Below are 15,564 nucleotides of genomic sequence, written 5' to 3' on the forward strand. Positions count from 1 at the left end.
GCTCCGCGCCGCTGCCCGCCACCGCTTCCCCTCCGCGCCGCGGCCCTGCCTATATCTGCTCCCCCCGCCGAGGGCCGGCCCAGGCGGGCGGCCGGGACCGCCCCCGCGCCGCCCCCCGCCGCCCCCCGGCGGGCCCCGAGGGGGGCCCGGGTTGCGGGGACAGGGCCCGGGCGTCGGCCGCCTGCGCGGGGCCGGCGGGGGCGCGGAGGGCCCCGCCCGGCGCGGGGGGCGCGGATCCCGCCGCGCGGCAGCCCGGCTGCGGGCGGGCAGGGACCGGTGTCCGACAAGCGCCCGCCCCGCCTCGCCGGCGGCCGTGGGGCTGGGCGGAGAGCGGCGAGGGTACCCGGTGCGCGGCAGCCGGCTGGCTGCCGTCGGGCTGCCACGGTCCGCTCCGGGTTGGGGCTCTCGGAGGGGCGGCTGCCGCCAAGCCCCACGCTGCCGGGTCCTTCGGGGTTAGTGACTGTCTTACCGGCTGGTGAAGGTGATCAAGACCCAGGTCCGTCCGGATTCCAGATCTGTTAAAGGTTTTATAGACTTTCCCGGCCTGTGCTTTCCCTAGCAGGAATGGAAATGTACTACTGGCAACTTAAAAATGTATAAATATGTATGCATATATACAGGTACATATTCTGCAAAGCTCCCTTTTCTCACTGCCCTAGAAGATAATGTAGTCAAATTCACATTACTGTCACTCTGAAAACACACTGTGGTAATTCTTTTGCACCTCTTCAAAGGACCGCTTTAAAGACTTTGTTCTTTGGAGTCATGTTGTTAAGGTTTTTTCTACAAATACAGTTTGTAGATTTATTACTTGTGTACTTGTGAATGCTTTGCTTTTAAATGGGATAGCTCATTATAGATAGGTTTAAAGGACAACTTGTATGCAAATTATTTGATGGTTTGCCAGTCAACTTCATCTTTCTCAGAACTCAGCTAGAGATCATACATGTATGGCATATTGGTAAGTCATTTTCCCTTTGGATGTTTAAGCCAAGTTTTGAAGCCAATACATCTCCGATTACTATGGATTTTAAAACACTTGATGGATTTCCTAGCTTCCTTAAAGCTACTTGAGACCAGTTTCTTACTAAAAAAAACCCTGAAGTTTATAAGTAGCAATGGAAAATTTCAAGCACTGCTGTGTTTTGCTACCAACTTTTTCGATTTAATAGCAAAGTTGTTTATTTGTTTGACTGATACACATTTTTTCCATGTGGATTTTAGGCTGCCGAGTCTCTAACTAATTTTTTCTAAATCTATAGGTAAGCTGAGCTCTGGTCTAAAAGTGGTCATACCGAACAATACATTCTGAAATGGAGAAGTTACCTGAAATCTCCATGGCATCTGATATTCAGCCTTTTCTTCATGTAAAGCTGATGGTATGCAGAAAGAGAAGAGCCTAACCAAACCCTATAATTAATACAATGAGAATTTTAAAACATCTTTGGTAATCAATGCCTTTCAGCTCTGTATGTTTTTAACCTACTCCTATGTTGCAAATATGAGGGAGTTCAAGTTTGTCTGAATTATCCTGGATCTCAAGTGATGTCTAGCCAAAGGAGATGGGGAAAATTAGAAAGATGTTACAAGTTTTCCAGAGTGTAAAGTCTCCTACTGTCTCAGAAATTACACCCTCCAAATCAGTGGGACTCTTATGTTGAATACCAGCCATAGACACTGAAAAGGTCGTGTTTCTTTTTCTTATGCCTTTGCAAACCTTTGTTAGCTTGCCAGTTCCTAAAGCTGCGTTGAAATGAAATTGTCGTATATTCACACAGCTAAAGAAACTCTCTAGGCATCCACACAGCCATCTCTTTTTCAGTGGAATTAACAGCATGCAGAGGGAAACAAAACAAACTCTGTCTTTAGCAAATTATTCAGCACTTTTTTGACATGCTTTATGCTGGTTTATTAGCCAAAATTGTATACACAGTGACTGTTCCTGTCATTCTGCTGATCTTTGCTGCACTTCTCATCACACAAGTCTCTTGGGAAAAAAAAAAAAAAAGAATAAGTGCAGTTGTGTTGAGACCAAACTGCATTTTCATAATTATCTGCAGAAACTTTCCAGGCTTGTCTTCATCTTATTTGCAGCTACTTGCTGCTTTCTTTCCTGCAGAAAGAAAACACAGAGCCCTGTGGTACTGCATCAGAGGAGCTGTCCTTACCGGTGCCAGTTCACACCAGCTAAGAAGGTACCTATTAATCTGTCTACTTCTCCCTGTCCCTTTCATAGTTGAAGTATATTTCTTTTTTTCAGGAAACGGTAATTTACTTTCCGTTAAAAATAATTGCTTCCCAGACCTGGCAACTGCATAATTTGCAATTGTTTATCTGGGCCTTATAAACGAAAAGGACTCACTGCCGGGACCAGGTTTAAGGTCTTTATTCACTTTATTCACTCTGTTGATACTGTAGTTTCATCCGCAATGTATGTCCCATCTCAGAACTGCACATAAGACACGGTGGCACTGTGAGGTGACTGAGCAACCTAGAATTTTAACAAATTGCAATAATTGCATTACAACTCAAAAAAACTAGCAATGCATATTTCAAAGTTCTGGTACGCAGAATAAAAATAACTTCTAGTTCATCAAAAATCTATAATGATTATTGCAAAATCCTAATACCTTATATGTCCGCAAAGCAACACTTCAAAAGGTGGACTGTCTTTTCTCTGGCATCATTATTTTGCCACATTTACAAGGTTTTATTTCCTAATCTGGAAGAAACTAAATTAGAAGGAGGATATTTTAGCTGAACATAAAGCTTTCAAAATATTGCTATCTTCAAATCAGGGCTAGGTACTTTTCTTAGGTAAGTTTTAGTCTAAGTCAAATAATTTGCCTAATCACAGAAGAAGATGGGTAAACTTGAGCGCCTTTGTTCCATAAGGTGGTTAAATCATTGGATAACTTAATGGTATTTAGCCTATGAATTTGTGAATAAGTATGATCTTTAAATGCTGATACATTTCTTCTTATTGCTTTTTAAATACTTTAAAGACCAAATTTGGCCAATCTTAAAATAAGATTATTATTTAGTATCACTACTCAATTTTCAAACAAGTCTAGAAGAGGAAAAAAGGAAATTAAGTGGGAATAGTTGCCCTTTGGTGGCTTAAGGATTCCTCTATTTCACCACTTACCAAAGTGGTAGTACTGTATCCTTTGCTTTCATGAAGTATGGTTTAAAATCTGAGTTACAGCTGCTTGCTCAGTTCATTTCTCAGCAATGATTATTTTAATTTTCTTTTTAGTTTTCCCACTTGTATCTCAAAAATTCTTCTGTCATTTGCGCATGAGCCTAGATGATGCAATCTCTAAAGCTGCCCTGGTATACAACTGAAAGTAGGAGGAGAAAATAATTTTTTACATTTACCGTATGCAATGGCTTGCACATGGATAATTTATTAAATAACTTTGCTAGAGCGCTATCAATTTGATATCTCATTGGCTTCCAAAAACAGTTTAAGCTGCATAGCTTCCCCTGCCAATTTTCTTGGGCCTGTAATAGCATTATATTTTTAATGTCTTTCTTTTCTGTAGTTATGGAAAAGAATTCAGTACAGATGCTAAAAACATTTGAGAAGATGTAAGATGTACCAGAGGAGGGAAGGGATTAGAGAAATTTTAAGATTCCTTCACCTCCCTTTAGCAGCATCTGAGGTACCATCCACCACCCAAAACGTTAATGTGAGTCAAAGGAAAAAGAGGAGCAGGAGAGAGGACAGAAGAAAGGAAGTGTACCGTTGTTCATTATTCAAGTGTCTAAAAATATATGTCTAGCCTGCACAATACAGTGCCGCTTAGAAATTCCCAAACTACCTGCGAGTTAGTGGTCCGCGTAGCTGGGGCCAGCGAGGAGTGCTGGCTTGAATTGCAATACCCCAGTTAGAATGGCACTGTTCCCACCTCGATCTGTCCAGCTCTGAAGCCAGCTAATTCAGCGCTAACTCAGGTATTTCTGCATAGTGCTGCATTGCACAGTGCAAAATGCCGTTGTGGCTGTACATGCAATGCAGTATGACTGACAGCTACACCAAGTTCTGCCAAGGAGGACCAAAGTAATTTAATTTCCTTCGATTATAATCCATTTAGATGTAACATATAGCAGAAGCAGCTTTAAAAAAAATGAACAACACATTTTAGATAAACAGGGTTTCTTAAAGGCCACAGGACATTTTTTATGTATTAGCAGAAAAATTTTAAGTGCATACATTTTTTAAGCGTTCTTAAACTGTGATATCTTGTACCTACTAAAATAACATGTTTTTCCTCCCCCTTAAAATCCCATTAAAGCTAGTTCTTCAACAAAATCTTCATGGCTACAGACCCAATTTATTAATATTTCTTGGGTTTGGATCAGACTAATCAGTAGAATGAAATGTTAATTAAGCCTGATTCTCAAACCAGATGCAAAATACTAACTCTAAGTGAGCAGTGGTTCTGTCCCAAACCAAGATAAGTCGTGTTTTGAAATGCCAAGATAAGCATTTTGAAAACTTTAAAGCTTTATTATGAAAACACATTCAAGGCAAGGAGGTAATTGAAAACAACTGTTGTTGGAAAAGTCATGTTTCTGGGTAAAAATAGTGGTTCACCAGAATTCACAACTGAGTCAAATTTCTAGCCACTTCTTCCTCTGTCCTCTCAGGGGAAGCAGCAGTTGTGCAGCGATATTCTTTCAAGATGTATGCCCAGCTTCAAAATCCAGGTGGCCTCTACTGGAGGAGATTAAGTTATATCTTTGGGTGAGCACAAGCATCTGTATATCTTTACTTGATTTGCCTGAATGAGAACTTAAATTCTGATTATTTGTGTTCATCAAATATCATGTAGCAAATTTGTGAGAGTAGAAGTATTAAGATCAATATCATTCTTTCACTGTGTTACCCTGTTTCCCTGTGTACCAGAGATGATGATAGGACTTCATTTGGATGCTAGGGTCTCTATGTGTTACAGATACCAGCAGTATTTATGTAAGCCTTGCCACTGTACCCCGCATGAAAGATGCACTGTGCATTTCCTTTTTGCTGTGACCTTTGTGATTGTCTAATCTTATTTTGTGCTCATATATTTTACAAAAATCTTTGCTGTCTGGAATTTTCTATAGACTTTCTGGACAGCAAGTTTGTTCAGCAAAGCCCAGCTAGAACTCAATCTGGCCACGGTCATAAAGGGATAACAAAAAATGCTTCTATAAATACATTAACAACAAAAAGAGAGCCAAGGAGAATCTCCATCCTTTACTGGATGTGGGGGGGAAACATCATCACGAAGGATGAGGAAAAGGCTGAGGTACTTAATGCCTTCTTTGCCTCAGTCTTTAATAGCCACACCAGGTATCCTCAGGGTATTCAGTTCCCTGAGCTGGAAGACAAGGATGGAGAGCAAAATAAACTCCCCACGGTCCAGGAGGAAGAAGTTAATGACCTGCTATGCCACATGGACACTCACAAGTCTATGGGGCCTGATGGCATCCACCCAAGGGTGCTGAGGGAGCTGGCAGAGGAGCTTGCCAAGCCGCTCTCCATCATTTATCAACAGTCCTGGTTAACAGGGGAGGTCCCAGATGACTGGAGGCTTGCCAATGTGACGCCCATCTACAAGAAGGGCCGGAAGGAGGATCCGGGGAACTACAGGCCTGTCAGCCTGACCTCGGTGCCGGGGAAGATTGTGGAGAGGTTCATCTTGAGGGCGCTCACAGGGCACATGCAGGACAACCAAGGGATCAGGCCCAGCCAGCACGGGTTCATGAAAGGCAGGTCCTGTTTGACCAACCTGATATCCTTCTATGACCAGGTGACCTGACTAGTGGATGAGGGAAAGGCTGTGGATGTTGTCTACCTGGACTTTAGTAAAGCCTTCAACACTGTCTCCCACAGTATTCTGGAGAAACTGGCAGATTGTGGCTTAGACAGGTGTACTCTTCGCTGGGTAAAAAACTGGCTGGATGGCCAAGCCCAGAGAGTCGTGGTGAATGGAGTGAAATCCAGTTGGCGGCCGGTCACAAATGGTGTTCCCCAGGGCTCAGTTTTGGGGCCGGTCTTGTTTAATAGATTTATTGATGATCTGGATGAGGGGATTGAGTGCACCCTCAGCAAGTTTGCAGACGACACAAAGTTGGGCAGGAGTGTTGATCTGCTCGAGGGTAGGAAGGCTCTGCAGAGGGATCTGGACAGGCTGGATCGATGGGCAGAGGCCAATTGAATGAGGTTCAACAAGGCCAAGTGCCGGGTCCTGCAGTTTGGCCACAACAACCCCATGCAACACTACAGGCTTGGGGAAGAGTGGCTGGAAAGCTCCCCCACAGAAAAGGACCTGGGGGTGCTAGTTGACAACCGGCTGAATATGAGCCAGCAGTGTGCCCAGGTGGCCAAGAAGGCCAACGGCATCCTGGCCTGTATCAGAAATAGTGTGGCCAGCAGGAGTAGGGAGGTGATCGTGCCCCTGTACTTGGCACAGGTGAGGCTGCACCTCAAATACTGTGTTCAGTTTTGGGCCCCTCGCTACAAGAAGGACATTGAGGTGCTGGAGCGTGTCCAGAGAAGGGCAACGAAGCCGGTGAGGGGTCTGGAGCACAAGTCTTATGAGGATCAGCTGAGGCAACTGGGTTTGTTTAGTCTGAAGAAGAGGAGGCTGAGGGGAGACCTCATCGCTCTCTACAATTACCTGAAAGGAGGTTGCAGAGAGGTGGGTGTTGGTCTCTTCTCCCAAGTGACTAGTGACAGGACAAGAGGAAATGGCCTCAAGTTGTGCCAGGGGAGGTTCAGGCTGGATATTGGGAAAAATTTCTGTACTGAGAGAGTGGTGAAACACTGGAACAGGCTGCCCAGGGAAGTGGTGGAGTCACCCTCCCTGGAGGTGTTCAAGGAACGTGTGGACATGGCATTGTGGGACATGGTTTAGTGGGCATGGTGGTGTTGGTTGATGGTTGGACTTGATGATATTACAGGTCTTTTCCAACAGTAGTGATTCTGTGATTCTGTGATTCAGAGGGAGTGGCAAGCGCTAGTATTTCTGTAAAATTCCAGATTTCTGGCCTACTGTCTTTCTGGTTCAGCTGCTGACAACTGGATCCCAGGGCAGCTGGATCTCAGCCTTTCTGCCTGAGCACCCAGTGTTTCAGACTTGCGTACTTTTGCGCTTTTTGTGTATGGATACAGTTTAAAAGTAAAAGGTTTCTGTAATGAAGTTGGGTTGCTTGTATAAATACAGCTTGAGAAAGAGGAACAGGGTGGGTTAGAGAACAACTTGGAGTTCAGCTGGTAGCTAGCTGCAAATAAGGTAAAACCTGCAAAAGCATAGACTTGGTAGAGCAAGCACACCTAATCTTTAGTATTCCAATTACAGAAAATGCTCAGTGTTTGCACAGTGAGATAATCGCCTTTTATTTGTATCCTGCATTGCTGTACCTATGGTGTTCCCTGCCTTGTTTACTGGCCTTTCAGCATTTCATTTGAAAGACTAGACAGTATGGCTCCTTAACATGATCCAGTTCTCTGGCTGGAATCAAATGAGTTGTGATGCTGAAGCTCCGGAAGAAGCTAAACCAAATGTCATATTGCTATTGTAACCTAACATGTAACACTAAACCAGTGATCTCCATGGATTTGTTCTCTTGAACAAATGGTGGTGTTTTCCAGATGCAAGGTCTGTTAAGGCTACCTACACCTTGGGGGATTGCTTCTCTAATAAGGGGTAACTTCGTCATAGATCTCCCTTCAATAAGAACTACCATGGTCTCATAACTTTCAGTAATTCAGATGGCGGTAACAGGGTGTCAGTGAGTCCTCACTGTTTCATGATTCTAATTCCTGGAGAGCTGGGATTAATTCAGTTGCAGATGTGAATTGTTGCTAGTTCAGCTCTGCAGTGATAAGGTGGCTGATTCAGCAGGAAGCAGAATTCATTTTCTTTTAGACACATACTGGTATCTCTTTTCATGAGTTAAGCTATTTGTGATCCTCCCTACCTTGCAGAAGCAGGAATGCCAGTTATAACTACTGTTCTTGCATTCCCAATGAGGTCTAATCAATGCTAGGGATGCCAGGAACTCTGAAGGCTTGGCTCTCATGCTTCTTTCCAAATCTGAGCTTTGGCAACTGATACATTCTGAACATGCTACTGATTCTAAATTGTTCTGGTTTCCTCCTTTCTTTTCATTCCCTTCTCCCTGCAACTGCCTGAAGTGAACCACTTGGGGAGGGGCGAAGTCAATCCACACACAAAACACCCTGCAGCAGCTAGTTTAATGGATAACATGCATGAAATACAAAATCATCCTCTCTAGAAAGCCTAATCAGTAGATTTTTACTTCGTCTTTACAGAGAAGACTGAGTAATCTCATGAGATTACCTTGTTGAATTAAAGCATCAAGGGTGGAAGGTTTTGTTCAAGGAGGAAGGAAAGAGAACTGCTGATATATGCAGCACAAAAAGAAATCTAGAAATTTAAGAAATAAGAATTCCTATATGAAAAGTTTGATTAGTAAAAGCCTGAAAAAAAAGTGTGTAGCTTTATAGAAGGAAAGAGGAGATGATTCTGTTCCTAGAGAACATTTGGCAAAGGTTATTTTTATTGCAAGAAGATATACTACCCAGGATACTACTTCAAAAACAAACATCTGGGGATTTCTTAGCTAAAGCTAAGCAAAAGCAAATACCGGCATGCCAAGAATGCCGGTTACACTTGCTACAATGAAAGCTGTATGTAATAAGCTTATGCAATACATACTCTGACTTTAAATATGTGGAATACCTTAAGGATATCTGCTCGTTAAAATGATTCTTGTCAAACGCTGTATTGCACAAGCTGACCCATGGCTTCATGAGTTTCCAAACTGGGAATGCCTTCAGCTCTCTAGAGTTGAATGTCAAATGACAGGCTGTTACCTATGAGGGGATGGGATGGAAAATGCTTCACGATGTCTTGGAGGAAACTCACTGCAGAAAACTGATTTGAATGTTTATTGTTCCTTTTGAAGTCACCTGGCTGTTCCTCTGTATGTGGTCTAAACTCTTAGATTTAGTTTTGTAACAGGTATTAGGGAATGTATGTAGTGAAACTGCATGCAGAGTTAGTATTACTGGCAAAGCTTGCACCATATGGCTAGTCCACAGGCAAGATAATTAAGGATTACTCCTAACCTTTTCGGATCATCTTCCCAAATGAAGGCCACATCAATTAGTCTCTGAATGTGCTTGGATTCTCTTCTTTCCCAAAATCCTGCTAGCAAGCACTTTGGTGACGTAAATATATTACTTAACCAACAAAAAAAGCTAGTTACTTTTCATAGCACAATGAAATAAAATTAAATAAGTAATTATATTAAAATAGAACAAAAAAGGCTAGAAGTTACTATAGAATCAGTCTTTGGTGTCTATTAGCTTCATACAGCTTAGCAATTTGCAAGCATCAGACTAGTAGAACTGCTCATGAGAACTGAAATTACACCTAAAAGCAGCAACAGAAAACTTTTTCATTAATCTTTGAGAGATCACATTATGGACAAAATCTCTGCTTTTTTGGAGTTGTTGTTTTATTATGATTGCTTCAATAGCAGAAAAAGCTTGAAATTTTTTTTTTTAGCAGTTAGTTTCAGGGAGACCCAAACTGTGTCAAGGATGGGAGAATATATATTATATAAACATATATATGTAATAATATAGTAATATATGCTAATGTTTTAGTATGTATTTTATATGTGTATATATATTAGAGTTTAATATTCCCCTCTGTCCAAGTAGAGTGATGATAGCTATAAAATAATCAAGTGCTGTAAGCATGAGTTTATCTGTCTCAAAACAATGCAAAAACCTGCTAATTCCTGTGTTCTACATAAGCTGCTTCAGTCATAAAACTGAAAAAATCTGATCATTTCATTTGGTGCATGTATCCATCTTTTTGCTGGAATTTATAGAGTTTCAGAGACATATCTGATACAATCAGGAATGTTAGATTGCCATAATTTCCTAGCTTACCTTTAGTCAAGTGGTTAATGGTAGGTAGTTGTGCCTTTTTGAAGTGTTTGGATTTTTTGTTTAGGTTGGGTTTTTTTGGGAAACTAAAAACTTAACACACGTATAACTAATCAAATTATTAAAAGATCAAGAGTGTGCCTGTTTGGGTTTGGGGGATGGTGGCAGGAAAGTGCCTTTGTACTTGTAAATGCATAACTACTACTTTCTTATTCCTACCTCTCATTATTTCTGCCAAAATATGAATATCTAGCTATTTTCTTCTCCTTTCTTTGTAGATTCTCCTTTTCCTCCCTCCTAGATTTTTACATGAGACCAGTCTGTTCTCCTGTCTTGCACTGAAGTTGAGCAATCCCACTCCCAACAGAACCATACAGTTTTATCCAAGGATTTCTTGATTTTTCTTTCTTTCATATATCTTGTTTAAACTTTTAGTATTCTTCAAGTTAGGACTAAATTTCCCACTCATGGAGAGAAGTCCACTCAATACATGGTAATCTCTCACTAGTCGAATCTTTTCCTTTGGATACTGCTTTATCTGCATTTTACCCCCCTTCATTGTCCCAACTTCTATTCCACCGATGTTTGTCACATGCAGTTCCCTACACATGGTCCTCTTTCCTCTCTGTAGAGAGAGAATGCTAATAACAGAATCTTCCTTTAGAAAAGCACTGACAATATAAGGTTATTTTGCCATAGATGAAAGAAAAAAAAATCATTTTGCATATACAAGGTGCATGTTTCTGGTCTCTGAGCAGGGAGCAAAATTTATTAAAACATTAAATGCAAAACATCTTAGTGTTTGTGGCTGTTCCAGCTGCCTAATACGGAAAACCTGAGAGTGTTTGTTAGGAAGATGGACTAAGGGATTGCAGCCAAGTGGCTGCATGGGAACTGTCCTAGAAGTAGTGGTCTTAGTTGGCAGAACTGGCTATAGGTATGTTGTGGTGCTGAATTAGCTCAGGATAGAATTGTTTTTCTCTAATTGTTAAAAGCATTAGAAAAAGGTATAAGTTAAATTACATATACAGTAAGGTACTGGTTTTTAAACGTTTTCCTAAGCATGTTAAGGAAAATAAAATAACAGCAAGGTATCTGTGAGAACTTACAAATGTTTACAAATAGTGCTGTAGGAATATCTGAGTAGAAAAGAATTTTTAATTTAAATTTTGTTTTTCTTGTCTCTCTTTAAGTGTTCTTCCACAGTTGTCCATTCACATCAAGATTGTCTCCACCTTGAAAGCACAGAAGCTAGAAATGAGTGGTTCTGCTGTTTGTTATAAGAGCTGTATTTCAAAGGTTTTGAGTATCTGAACATATTAAAAATAATTTTGCTGATCCAGATGTTATAAACAAAAACTGAAAAATCTCAAAGCATACTATTCTGATCTCATGCGTGTTTCAGATCTTGCCCTACTTGCCTTAAGGCCCATGAGAGACTTGCTGCTGACTCGAATGACCCAAGACTTGGGAATCCTCTTTCTACAAATATTACAAACTCAGTGCCTCTTCAGGGGCTTTATTGATCTTGACTGACATGATGTCACTGAACTGTACCCAAACTTCTAAGATACTTTCCCAGGCTGCCATGACCTCATGGAGCCATATCTGGGATTGTCCTGAGCCACATGATCTGTCCAAAATTGCTGGTAACCTTGCAGGAAAGCCAGGACTTAATTATGTGGTCTGCTTTAATTTGGGGTGAGTATCTGAAAGATGTGAAGTACTAAAAGTCATATTCCACAAATACCTTCGCTGGTGCTCCACTGATGTGAATGCACATTGCATGTTTGGGTAGCTGAAATGTCCAAGGTCCTGGGGAACAGAAGGAAGTCTTCTGGAAAGGGATCGATTCCTCTGTAGTGAATGTGAATAAATTCATGGCACAAATTTTATTTAAAAAAAAAAAAAATGATATAAAAGCATTGCTGATGGAAATTGGACAAAAATGTTGCCCCACTACCGAGTATTTCCCAGAGAGTCCTAGACTGCCATCTTCTGGGGGCATGAAGGGAAGAGAACTAAAAGAGTGACAAATGAGCAATGAGGAGCTTAAGGAGAGCATACTCTGTTTTCAAAGGCTGAAAAAGCTCCTCATTGACTTCTCAAACCAGTTTGCAGAGTCCAGGAAACAAGAAGACTGCTGAACTCCATTTTGTATCTTCCTGACCTCTGAATAACCTGTACACTTACATTTCTGATGATTGAGTACTCTTCTCTGCTTAAGATTTTTGATCTGACTGTGTGGTATACAGACAAATAACCAAGAGGGTCTGCTTGCATCTTTAGGCCTTTGCTAATAAAATATTGTCATAGTTATGATAGAAGCTGGCCAAAGTAACTTTGGAAAAGTTCTTAATTTTTAGTTAAAAGCCTATTTGAGTTACAAGTTTAAGAAGTTTCACTTCTGCTTTATAAAAAAGAATTTATTTTACAGAAACAAATATTTATTAGAAACATCAATCTGTGGAGGCATATTGGTTGAAATCCCCCACAAAGTAAATTCAGAGGAAACTATTATGTAGAAAATCTGTTTGGGTAAAATCAATTTTTACCTAATGATTCTAATTGCAATGAATCTGGAAGCTGATTGTCAAGTTCTCTTTTAAAAACAGCAAATACTTAGTTTTCCTTTCATGTTTCTTCATTCTGTGGTATTGACTGAAATTGCCCTTTTCACATTACTACTTTCACATTAATACTTTCCACTTTATGACAAACTAGGTATTCCACATTAAGAGCTTTTTACAGTTAGAGTCAAGGCTTCAGAGAATCCTAACACCACAAGGAGAACTGTATTTAACAAAAAAAAACCCCAAACCTGTTGTAATAGTGTGTCAAAATAAACCTTTGCAGTTTAGCATACTTTCTGCAAGTGATGGACTTTTCACCCTGTTATGAGATCATCACATGTGGTCCATATTCCATAATTTATATTTCATCAAGTTTTCAGATTTCAGATCTACTTGCTTATCCATGAAAATCAATATAATTTCTGTATCCATTTATTAAGTTGTGATGGACAGGACATGAGTCATCACTGGCTAACTTTACTTTGTTCAATATGATAGAGCATCAACTTAATAGCCTCTGAAGATCTTGTCATATTTAGCTATAGACCACTACTGTGGCAACCACTTCTCCTTTAATAGTGATTTGTATGCCTTCCCCTTTCCAATGCTATTAACGTGTTTCAGTTGTTAATAGCTATATAGTTCTTCAGGTGTACAGTAGGTGTGCTTCTAAGTGTATCACTACAGATGCAAGGTGCAAAACAAAAGTGGCAAAGGAATATAAACATTGATTTACTTCAAGGCTTTGTTTGTCTGTATTTGTAGCCAAAAACAAGACTGTGTGTATCCTTCTCCAAACGTCACCCTGATATCATCTTCACATGTTTGTTTAGTGAAAAAAAAAAATGAATTGCAAGGACAATGGCAAGGTCTGTATAAGAATAAGTATGATCACTTCTCTGTATAAGAAATAGCAAAGTAAGCAATTGTAATTTTGTAAGAAGATCTAGAAAAGGGTTTCCCAAGCTTCTAGCTTAAGCTTTAGATATGTTTACCTCTGTAACTGACTGAAATGCTTCTCTGAACTCATTAAGTCAGTCTGTTGAAAGATCGTCCTAATGAATCATCCTTAGGAATACCTTGGATGCCACATTCAGAATTTTTGTACTACTTAAGTACCTTAGATACCCTTGTGATTCACTGATAAACTTGAGAAGCTCAGCGAGGCTGTCATAACAAAAAGGGCTTGAGTCTTCACTGGCTAACTTTTAGGACGTAGAGAGATTTTAGTGAGAGAAAACCCTTCAGCATTGATCTCAGCAATAAATTTAGCCATCATAAAGAAATTTGGGGTGTGCTAGTAAGTTCTTTATGAAAGCTGTTCATGTTTGTACATTAACAAGATCTGAGATTCTCCTCTTCTTTAGCTGAGGGACAGACCAGATAGTAAAAGTGCAGTATTGAAAGTAAGCTGGACAAGATGAACAGGAAACCCCAGTTTTGCAATCTGTTAAGTGCAACTATCAAGTTACTTCAGTTGTAGATGCTGAGAATTGGTTACTAAACAGCAAACAAAGCTGCTAAAGACATCTCCAGATAGATAGACTTTTTTATGAACTTTGGATTATTTCAGGCAAGGGAACTAGATCAAAACTGTCTTAAGTCTTCTGCAACGACTGTGTTGAAGGCCAGACAAAAGGTGTCATGAAGCCAGTGGAAACGCTATTATTCATTTCACTGGGCTTAGATCCATTCGGTAGCTATTTAACCTGATCTGCACTCATTGGCATTACACTGATACTTGCAGCCAGGGCAGGTGAAATCTGATCTAATGGGGGAGAAGAACTATGCTGTGTCAGCCTCACACAGGACCACACGTTGCACCAACTGGCATTACTGGATAATTCCTCACCTGCTAACTATCTTGCCCTTTTGCAGTATGGAAGCATTCGTCCCCGTAACTGTTGGGAATTATACCATGCGGATGACATCCTTGAAAATTATACCATAATGAGTATTCTGCTTTTTAAAACATACTTCCTGAATAGTATTATGTGAGCAGTAATTAATTCTGGTAGGCTCAGAACAAGATTATGAAACTACTGTCTAGTCTATCTAATCAATTTATTGCATCAAAACACCAAATAAAGAAACAGAAATGGGGAAAAAATATTCTGTCCACAAACTAGGTTTTCTTGTGCTGTGAATAAAAATATCAATTCCCTTAGGAGGAAGAGAATTATGCTGCAAGTCTGCTGTAGCGTTCATGGTACCAGAGCTAATATAATAATCATTACTCACATCATCTTCGTGAAATAGAGGAAAAGAACAAAGGTGAACTAGATGGTCATAAAAAGTACTTGAGTTAGGGAAGGTGCGCTTCTGGAACACAAACTTCTCTGCATGCTGTGGATTTAATTTTGACAATTTGAAATAGACTTGATCAGAAAGCAGAATTTTCCCTCTGGAGCAATAGTCTAATTTTTCTACCTGGAATTTCTAAAATGAAATGTGAATGAGAACATTCAAGACCAATAATTGCAATAACAACATTGTAAATGTATAAATACAGAGGTTTGTTTTCATTTCAGATCTGATCAATAATACCTTACTTCTAGTTCATGATGAAAGTGAAGTATTTAACCTGAAATTGAACACTGCAGTGGTGTCACCTACCAAGAAAATCAAAACAAGTAAACTTTTTCCTCCCAGGAGTGAATGACCATTTCTGAGCCTCTACCCTTGCCAGTGGCCAAATTCAGGGAACAACATTATGAAAAACATTAAACACAGACAAAACAGTTGCAGGAGGGTGGGAAGGGACAGATCCTATAAGAACCTAAAATCACTTTGGGATTGATAGTTAGTGTATGTAGCCCTTTTCTAGGAAACGTTTAGTCTTAAGTTTGTTTCTAAGGGAACATGGTCAGGAATTCGGGGGGTTGAAATGAGGATTAGGAATGTTCTCTCTTCAGCCTGTCTCCCTCCTTCTCAGAAATCTGTGCTCCAGCACTTTAAAAGCATCCCAGCCTGCAAGGCAGAATGCCCTGTTGCTGATGCTGGGTCAGA

Source organism: Gavia stellata, chromosome 1 (genome assembly GCF_030936135.1).
Source record: "Gavia stellata isolate bGavSte3 chromosome 1, bGavSte3.hap2, whole genome shotgun sequence".
Classification (NCBI taxonomy): Eukaryota; Metazoa; Chordata; class Aves; order Gaviiformes; family Gaviidae; genus Gavia; species Gavia stellata.